Raw genomic sequence first — 10679 nt, forward strand, 5'->3', positions numbered from 1 at the left:
GCGATTTGCTGATGACATTGCCTTGCTAAGCAACTCGGGGGGATGAACTGCAAATAATGATTGATGACCTAGACAGGAAAAGTAGAAAGGTAGGCTTGAAAATCAATATGCAGAAGACTAAGGTAATGTTCAACAGCCTCAGAAAGGAACAGCAGTCTACATTAGGTAGCGGAGTACTGGAAGTAGTAGGCGAATATGTCTACTTTGGACAGGCAATACCCGCAGATCCGGACCATGAAAAGGAAATAAGAAGAACAGGATTGGGATGGAGCGCATTTCGCAAGCACTCGCAGATTATGACTAGCAGCTTATCGTTATCGCTCAAGAGGAAAGTATACAACAGTTGCATCTTACCTGTACTCACCTATGGGGCTGAAACGTGGAGGCTAACCAGGAGAGTTCTACTTAAGTTGAGGACAACCCAGAGGGCTATGGAACGAAAAATGGTAGAGGTAACATTAAGAGAGAGGAAGCGTGCACAGTGGGTCAGAGAAATAACTCAAGTTACCGACATTCTAGTGGAAATTAAGAAGAAATGGACATGGGCCGGACATGTAGTGCGAAGAGAGGATAACCGATGGTCGCTGAGGGTAACAAACTGGATTCCAAGGGAAGGAAAGCGTAGCAGGGGGCGGCAGAAAGTTAGATGGGCGGATTAAGAAGTTCGCAGGGGTGAAGCGGATGCAACCTAGCACAGAACCGGGTTAAGTGGAGAAATATGGGAGAGTGCAATGGGTATAGTCAGGCTGATGATGATGAATCCCATAGACTTTCGGTAGAAGCAATGTTAGGTAACCCAAGGGCCGCCTTATATGCCAGCCTAATCATAGCGTCCACCTTGTTTTCCTCCGTCACGTCCATATTCATACAAGGCGTCGCATAAACTGTTCTACTGATCACGAATGCCTGTACCAAATGACTTGACTCCTTTTCCTGCAATCCTCTCTTTAGATTGGCGATTCTTTCAGTGAGCCTCATGGCGGCGTTTACCGTATTCTTTAGCTTTCCTAAGGCCTCCTTATTTTTCCTGTTAGTCTGCAAGTACATGTCCTGTTGTAGCGTATCCTCCTCCTCCAATTGTCTGTCTCTACCCCTGGTGACACAGAGTAACATCGCACCAAGTGGTGACACACAAGCGATCTGTATCTGAAGAATGGTGGCAGCTTAGATGAAGAAATGTTCATGTCAGGCCGCACAACAAAAAACACTGAAATTGTGTGATTCAGCAACTTCAGCTACAGATTTTTTTTATTGCACTAGCAGCAAAGAAGCCAGAAGAGTCTGTCAGAAGAAGCTCTGATTTCAGCTTTTAGCGATTCAGGTACTACAACCACCTGTAATGCCAACTAGTGGCCAAAGGTGCACATAGTTTCCGTACCCACTTGCTTTTGAGTATGTACACATGATCGCTGCATGTCCTCAGTTTTATCTCTGTTTAGGAGGGTTTCCACAATCGTTAGCAACGGTCTGCTGACACTGGCACACAAGCGTGTAGTTTTCACGTAGATAGGAACCTAGTGTATACTTGAGTGAAGGCTCTCCAGCTTATACAAACTATTTGTAAAAATAAAAATAAATATGATTGTACAGGGATTTTGGGGAAACCAACAGGTTGCTTGTTTTGACGGATGTTTAGAAGAAATGACTAAGTGAAATGCTCAAGTTCATAGGCCTCTTGTTTGTCCAACACGGGCATTGTGAAACTTCACTGGCTGAAGCTGCACTGGAATGAGGACATCTACAGTGGTTTGCCTCCACCAGGAACAATGCTGGGAATCTGCTTCATAGCAGTGCTGGTGCTCCTTAAAGTGGCAGTCCTGTACAATGTAGACCAGCTGCCACAAGTAATGCACCGGTACATCAATCAAGTGCAAAGCCCTCACAGCCACATTAGGCAGTATTTGCATGTAGCTTCCCGAGAAGAGTTCAATAAACAGATATTTAACCTTCGTGGCACACCAGCTCAAATTTTGTCACCCTCTGCAAAATGTGCCAACCATAAACCACAAAAAGTTGACAAATGCACGAAATGAGTTGTGCTATGAGCAAAAGAAGACCGGACTTAAAAATAATGTTTCTAGCAATTTGGCAAAGTTACGAGAATGGCAAGCCTTCACAATGAACCACATAACACATTGGTTCCTGGTATTTGGCTTCACTGCATTTTATTGGTGTAGTCTGGAGAATAGGAATTTCCAACTCGCAACAACCACCCCATCTTGATACATCAAGGCAACTGCTGCAGACAGATCCGAAGGCATGTCGCCTAGCACACATTACAATAGATGCTGTCAAGAGAATGCAAGAAGTGGCCGATTCCATGCCAAGTTACTTAAGATAATGCCGTGTTTCGGACGCCATCACATACAGAGAACTTTTGCTCAGATAACCACAGCTGTGTTACCCCCGCAAGGGTCAAGTGTTGTTGTATATGACAAACTCTTTAATCCATGCCAGGCCTGTTCACATATCAATCTGTTGCTTTAATTCTAAAGGCTGAAAACTAGAGAGGAAAAAAATTGCAGTCACACATTTGTGCTTCTCGACCTCCCGCCACTGCAAATCATGCGTCCAAAATCACTCTGAATGCTTTCCAAATAATAACATATCAGCAAATGCAAGGGTGACAATATTCCACAACAATATTAAATACATTGCAAGCAAGATATTTTAAACTTAACTAGGAGCACGCTCTAAACCAGTAGAAGGAGTGAGTGTCCATTTGGTCACACCAGTCACAGCTCACTGCACTACTGAGGTAGCGGCGGAATCCAACTGGTAGAGGAAACTCGTACGTCGGCCCCGAGTATTCCTTGCCTCTGTAAATGTAAATAAATGAGAGTAATACAGCAATTACATTTAGTTTGCATAAATTCAGCAAACTCACTCACAGTAGAATTTGATTTGAATAAAGCAAGTGAGAGTGCCTGCCGCAGAAGGAAAAAGGCAGTAACGAGACTAGCAGTCAATGCTAGCACAAATACAAATATTTAGCACACTTGCAAAACACTGAAATAGCAACAAGGAGACTAAGGTAAATCATGTGTGCAGTAAGTGCGGAATATGCTGCGGCTTGCATGGAATTGTAATCAAGAGTGCTTATAGCAGCAACTGCCAAGCTCTTTGACAGGATTACGAGGAACAGTCTTTGTCAAAAGTGTAGAGCCCAGGGGTTCTGCTTCTGGGCCAGTTCCTGCGGCTTGTAATGAATTTCCGGTATTCCAACTTTGTTGATGGCAAGAAGATTTTTGTCCTACCCCCTTCAGTGGGAAAGGCCTCAACTAATTGTACATCAGTGCCACTATTCGGCTCAGAAGCGGACCCCCCCGGGCTCTACACTTTTGACAAAGGCTGTACATGCAACGGTGCCTCACTCCCCTCAACAAAACGTACCACCTCAGGTTAATTATTGCTTTGTTTTCAAATAAGCTGTCCATGGCCTTGACAGAAGCTTGAAGCCAAGCACTGCCCACTATTTATGGAGGCATTGTTTCTGCTATCATTCCCAGTTTTCTCAAAGTGATGACGCTGTTGGAGCAAGCAAAAGGTATATATTAGGGAACCCTGCGGTAGCGACATGCATTCGAAGTGTTAAGTCTATATAAACAAGCTCAGCGAGTTCTACCAATGCAGTTATTTTCGTAGTAAAAGGGCAGATACTCTCATGGGCAAGAACCTATGATAGCCGAAGAGTCACCCTCATTGCTGCATGCACCGATGTGAGTACTCGACCAGTGGAACGTGTGAGCATATAAGCACAATAAATTCGTGCGGGTATACGCCCGTATCTTGTAGCAATTTTATGCTGAGCAGTAGGCTCGTTTCACTCCGGGGCTCATTTCGCACTGGGCCAGTTTACACTTATACTATCTCTCAGCTAGCCAGCAACTCCCCTTCTTTAGCACTTCGTCGACACTGTAAAGAAGCTGACCTCTTGCACTGCAGCACCACGTATGGGCCGCATAGATAAATACCTTACGACAGTTTTTTGACGGAAGCACGACCGTTTCTATGGGCCCAGCCACTCTATCTGCTGAAGCTGCGAGGAAGGCAATAAAACCTCCTGATCATAAACCAGCGCGTTCACGCTGGCGCACCACACCAAAATGCCTGCTACTGCCCAAACAAACTAGACTACAAACGAAGAATCTTAAAAAAAAAAAAAAAGCAAATTACAAACTTCCGCGACTCTCGACTCACAAATAGTTTCACATAATCTGTAAGTCGCCGCGTACGTCCCAATACCCCAGTGCACCCCGAAGACAACAGCAACCGGCGACTGATCGGTGCACAGCAGCAGGTATGCAACGGTTGTTTCAAGCGCGAAGAAACGGGATCGACGCCATTATGCAGTCTCCACATGCCTTCGCCCGGAGACTGTCGCGTGATTACGCCGCGTCAGTAATTGTGACTACCGCATAGCTGCACTGCCGTGTAAAAACTCGTTAAAAAAGCTGCAAGACGGTAGCAGAACGCCGACAAATACTTTACCTAGAGCTCGCGGGCATGTACGAAACACCATCATTCGCGTACGACTCACCGTAGTCGGAGGCTGCAGACAGGCCAGGAACAGGACCGAAGGCTACGCTGTTGAATTTAGGGCAACAATCCACAAACTGAATCAGATTTTCACCGAATTTGCATCTATCGGGATGATGCCCCGCAAACTAAAACAAGCCGACGCATGAAAAGCGACCTAGGGCTCGCAAGGCGCGAGCACCCGTTGCCCGAAAAGCGCGCCAGCTTTTGCTCGGGTGCGGTGGTTCGAAACGGGGTAATTGGCATCTGGGTTTGAGGCTTATTTCCAGAAAAAAGCAAATACTAAAAGTTGTTTGACGTCACTTTCGTCGAGAGAATCAACGCGTCCTCCTTTCCACTTTGGTTCTGTGCGCGCATGCGCAGTTCACGGAGCCGGCTCTCTGCAAGTTCAGGTTAGAAGTAGACGTCTACGAGGGGGTATTGGAACGCACCCTTACGTATGGGCGATACTATAGTGTTCTAGAATTGGGAAGTGTGCCGTCTTCGGCGCGCGGCAATGGGAGCGACGTGGTCGCCGGAGCGATGAAAAGCGTAGGTGGCGCTGTCAGCCGTAGGAGCGCATCACAAGCGCGCGCGCCGCAGAGGAAACGCTTGGGACGTCTGCTTCAGCGGCTCGTTTCCTGCGTGAATTTGGTTGCATCGCGTTGCTTCTCTGGCTGTTGTACTATGGCGCGTTGTTGAGCGAAGAGCGATGATTGGTCAAGCAGGAAAACACATGTTTGCAGAGAGCACAGTAGCAGTTCCGCCCGTCTCGTATGACTTTCGCCCCCCCCCCCCCCCCCCCCTTTTTTTTTATTGAATGCTTTTTTTCCTTCCTTTCGTTCTTTCTTCTTGCTCATTGCGCGCTCTTTCTGCTGCCTTCCCTATTCGAACCCTTCCCTTCTCGAAATACACTCAAAGCATGGTTGACTCAAAGCATGGTTTCCTAAGCAACACCACCGCGGAAGGCCTTCGGGTAACTTTGCAGTCCACAGTCGACCTCGTTGACTACTTATCTGCACAATGCGGTTTTACATACATTATCACATCGAGACTAAGCCAAGACAAACCAGAAAACCTCTTCGGCATCGTGAGGCAATTTAATGGCTGCAACGATCATCCCACGCGGCTCAATTTTTAGGACAGTTAATGCCCCGGCATTTTACAACTTAGCGAAGCCCCCAAAGACAGGAAATTGTAATGCTGAAATTGTAAATGCCTTACTTGGAATTAGCCGTACAAGCGAGAAACCTACCCAGCTTCTTTCAAATCCTATTGATGAGCTTGACCGTTTGGTTGACGAGGGAAGGCTCGAGGACGTCGAAGCTAATTTGAATTCCCTTCCTTCAGATGACCACAGATACGTCACTAGGCACAGTTCTAGCCGTCTCATAGCTTATATTGCAGGATATGTCGCTAGAAAGTTCATGAAGAAGTCAAAATGCAGTACTTGCTCCGCTTATCTCATTTCAAGCAAATCGTGCGTGGCACAAAAAGAAGAAAATCAATTTATCTCAAACTTCGACCACGGAGGTCTTCTTTATCCGTCCTCGGAGCTTGCAAAGCTCGTGCACACGCTGGAAGAGTCTTTCACGGTTTTTTTTTTTTAGTTCAAGAAAGGCTAACGCAAATAGCATGCATGAATTTGCTTTGTTTTTGCAAAGCGCAGAGGTTTCCAAGTTTGGTTGCCCTACTCATGACAAAGAAATGACACTTAACACAGTGAAGTTCTACGTCCTCAGGCGATTGCGTTTTTATGCCAAGTTGCTAAACCAAGAGCAGACCTCTAAAGCAGAGCAGGTAAAGCACCTAAAGCTGAGGAGATGCAAGTAATCGTGTTTGAGGACTTTAATCATTCTACTTTCTCTTGTGTGTTTTCAAATTTAGCAGCTTAATTGATTCACGGCCTAGTACAGTTCATTAATATTCTCATATAGTTCTGTACAGTTTTATACGTTTGTACCATATTCTTGCGCGATTTTTTTTTTAACGTCGTCCATTATGTGGTTTCGTTCATTGCTATCTGCTCTCATTCATTCATTTCGTTTTGAGTAGGACTGCCAGTTCATATGTATTCGCCCACATTTAAATAAAGCGCTGGCATAATTTCTGTCTTCAAGCAATCTTCGCATACCTCTATTTACATGTGGCGCAAAAAGTACGCTAGCCTAGCCTAAAACGCCATTCACTGCGTTTTCAGTACGTGCGAGCGTCGATGTAAGACTTCAGTCTAGCCCGCATAAACCGTGTATCCAATATTAAAAATTTACATAATCATTCCGTTAGACATTCGTCATTGAACCTCCCGCTTGTGTTCGAGAAATAAAGCACCCAATACGTTCAGGAAATGTATCTTGCCGTTGCTTGTCAGTTCGTCGGCAATCTGTATCTTACATTGCCTGTATTTGTATTGCCGTTCCCTGACGACGGCCGCTTATTTTATAGGGAACTAGTTGTTTTGTTCATGAACATAACCGTTTTAATACATTTAGACAAGCGTGTGGGAGCTAAAGCGACACAATTTATTGCGCCTTCGGAGTCCGATTGAACTAGCGGTGACGGTTCACCCAGCTGTCTGCTCCGCGCTCACTGCGCTCCTCTAGTGTTCCTCACTACGCTCTTCCTGCACACAGCGCCCTCTCCCCTGTCATCGCTGAGACGACCAGCTCGCCGGCGGCAGACGGCACACTTCTCAATTCTAGAACACTATAGCGATACGTACAGCTAAAACGTGTTTTGCCCGGTGTCAGCCGAATACGTCTACATCAATTTTCACGCATGCGCAGTAGGCGTCCGATACGTCTACGTCTGTACGTCTCCGGGAGACGTAATACGTCTCCGGTAAGCTAAATCTCTCTAGGGCGCTGCACTTCAGCCACCATGGGCGCGCTAAGAATCATGGGCCGGTGTGCTACTTGTTGCGGGACAGTCGGTTTTTCACGGGTACGTGGAGTGGCGTTACTGCGATGTCTCTTTTTTTTTTCGTCATCATCATCATCATTTGAAGGTGCGTACATAGACCGCGAAAGCCATAGTAGCGAAGGCGCAAAAGCAGACGTCGCCAATAAACGGTTTCTGTTTCCCAAAATGCCACTAAAAACTTCCTTAAGTGATTGCACAACGATAAATATTTTCATAACAATCATTTATTTCAAATTTTGCCTATTAAGTGCGAAATATTGGTATTTGTGCTGCTAAAAACTAAGCCAATAGGAGAAAGAGGGAAAGAGCCTCAAAATAACGGCTTGAGGGGCTAGTTTGCTGCATCGTATTCAGATATGTGGCGCAACAAACACAAACACAAGAGAAGATACACAACACACGCGCACACTACCAACATGTACAGGGTCTTGAATATTTGAGGGCTGGGATTTAAAAAATTCCTATGCAAAATCTACTGCCCCATGCGAGCTGAAATAACGTTCACAAAGTAGCAAAATATCGTCTACGTTATCTGATAAGTGATTCAACATCGGTACTTGCCTAGATTTTCCTAAATCGAGAAAAAACTGCTCTCGGCGGCGTGCACAATTTTCGCAGAAGAGAGTCGAAAAGCTATTTTGACATGATGCGTCATCTGTCGGGCAGCGAGGCAAGCGCGCCAACGGCCGGGATGGAGCTTGTCTCACTGCTCGGCAGAAGACGCATCATGTCAAAATAGCTTTTCGACTCTCTTCTGCGAAAATTGTGCACGCCGCCAAGAGCAGTTTTTTCTCGATTTCGGAAAATCTAGGCAAGTACCGATGTTGAATCACTTATCAGATAACGTAGACGATATTTTGCTACTTTGTGAACGTTATTTCAGCTTGAATGGGGCAGTAGATTTTGCATAGGAATTTTTTAAATCCCAGCCCCCAAATATTCAAGACCCTATATATAAGAATCTGAAAACACTTTTTCTTCACCACTCCTCCTCTTCTACACTCAGGTACGTCTCATCTTCCTCTTCTTCTCATCTTCCTCTTCTTTGCCAAGATCGTCCAAACATGGCAGTCTGCGAGGAAGAGAGTAGCACTATCCCCTTGGCAAAGAAGAGCAAGATGAGAAGAAGAGGAAGATGAGACGTACCTGAGTGCAGAAGAGGAGTGGTGAAGAGGAAGTGTTTTCAGATTCTTATTAGTGTGCGCGTGTGTTGTGTATCTTCTCTTGTGTTTGTGTTTGTTGCGCCACATATCTGAATACGAAGCTGAGAAAGAGCCATCGCTTATATTGGATAAATCTCACACTGGCATTCTGTTTCTCTCTCTTTTTGTAATTTATAGTCACAATATTCAATCTTAGGACATTATTTATGGTAGAACAACGTTTATCTTTGCATTAGTTTTGGCCAAAAGTTTATGGTTTGAGTCCCTAGAAGTATCTGCTAGTCTGCCTGGTCTGCCGTCCGAGCGGGGTTCCCTACGGAACCGGTTGGCCGCTTCCCGGATGAAAGCGCAGGGGGCGCTGTACGCATTCGGAGCATGGTCGCGTTGTGTACGTGGTGCTGTGGCGGTTGTGCCGTACTGCGAGTCTCCGCTATCTCCGCCGCGCTGATCCGTTGGTGCCGTGGCAAGGCTCGTGCACCACGTGCACTTTTTTTCGCTCGCGAGCCGGAATGCGCGCAAATTAGCTAGCATGTGTGCAAGTCTGCCTTTTTTATGGATATGTGATCGCGTTATGTCCAGAAAACGGGGTAAGCGTGATAGCACGTGTTTCTTGCCCGGGTGCAAGACCGGGTAGCGCTCGTGCAAGGTGAAATGCTCACTCTTCAGGACACCGAAAGACGCAGGGAAGAGGCAAGAGTGGGAGCGCAACATCAAGCGCGGCGGCAAAGGCAATAACATTGTTTATTGTCTCAGCTAGGGCATAAAGGAATATGTAAAACAAAATTATTAACAGGCGTAATGAATGAAAGAAAATAGGTTGGCTGTGTTCTAATAAAATTCAAGAGAGAATTCGATGATAAGGCCCTTGCGTGCAAGCAATGTACGAAGATGGGTTGCTCGGCGAAAGGCCCACTGCCGTCAGCTAGTGCCGATATTGTCGGCTTCAGTGGCGGGCAAACCCACAAGTGGTGAATATCTTCCTCATTATTTTGTGAGTTGCAGACAGGAAATCCTGGACGTTGATATAAATATCGGTATATATAAATATCGGATGATCCGGATCGGGGTTGCCCTCACATTACTGTAACACAAGCTAGTGTCGACGTTTGTGAGCGACACTTCAAACCCTGCTTTATTGAGCGAAGTTTTAAGACAAGTAAAGGTAATTGAGATTCCCACGGGATGTTACGCAACTCACGAAGGATGCCATCTTCAACGCTGTTTCCTGACACTCCAAAATACTTGTTGAAACCCCTGCCTCTCAGAAAGGAGCGCAACTTGTACGAGCAAAAACAGTCAGCAGGGAGACCTGCAGAGAAAGAAAAAAAGTGCACTGATCCTGAAGCATCAGTGGAGCCCTGCATGCCACCGCCACTGGGGACAAATGTCGATCTTTCTGATGTTGAGCAATGAACATTCGCATAGTGCCACTCAAGCGAGGACGAATCTCCGGAGGAATTGCCATCGGCGAGTTCTGTTCCATCGCAGTGGTGAAGCTGCCATGAGTGCTGCTGTGTGCATTCGAGGAAACAAAGTCAAGGAGATAGCTGTAAAGTCGACGGAAGCGGTAATTAATCTTATTCAGGACATTGCGAAACTCAGCTTGTGTCCTGGCAGCGGATTGAAGCCTATTACCAAGACCTTTCCCACCTACAATGGGTGTTACTTAATTTGCGACGAACTGTTTCTGATGCAACATGCATATAGCCTGCAAATACTTGCGAAAGTTAACTCAGAACGCCCTGTCAAGAAGAAGAAAAAATTAAGAAACAGACTTCTATGTCTCGAGCAGTTTGTCGTACGAAGGACAAGGTGGCAAAGCTGGTAAAAGCTCTCGGTGAAATTAAAAATGAAAATGAACACCTTCAAGGACAGTGTTTGAAAGAAGTGTTAGTGCCCTTCCTCTCAACTAACAGCTGGCTGTTAAAATATGTTTTAGAGGTTGCAAAACGGAAGTCAACAAAAGTGATGGCATATTCTGATGAGTGGCTACTAGGCTTCCTAAGTCCCAAAGAATGCCTATCAGCAGTTTGCCTGAAGCGCGGTGCAATTTGAAGGGCTCGGATTCCCATCTTG

At 45.9% G+C, this 10679-nt stretch overlaps 1 long non-coding RNA gene across 1 annotated transcript; it reads right to left on the minus strand.

Moving 5' to 3' along the window:
- Window positions 1-2139: 2139 nt before the first annotated feature.
- LOC146202431 (uncharacterized) lies at window positions 2140-4836 on the minus strand. Its single transcript, XR_014703706.1, has 2 exons — window positions 4541-4836; window positions 2140-2819 (listed from the first exon to the last, which is right to left on the minus strand). It is a non-coding gene; the product is annotated as an uncharacterized LOC146202431 (long non-coding RNA).
- Between the last annotated feature and the right edge of the window lie 5843 nt (window positions 4837-10679).

This window comes from Amblyomma maculatum, chromosome 1 (genome assembly GCF_055883805.1).
Source record: "Amblyomma maculatum isolate TAMU_Amacu chromosome 1, ASM5588380v1, whole genome shotgun sequence".
Classification (NCBI taxonomy): domain Eukaryota; kingdom Metazoa; phylum Arthropoda; class Arachnida; order Ixodida; family Ixodidae; genus Amblyomma; species Amblyomma maculatum.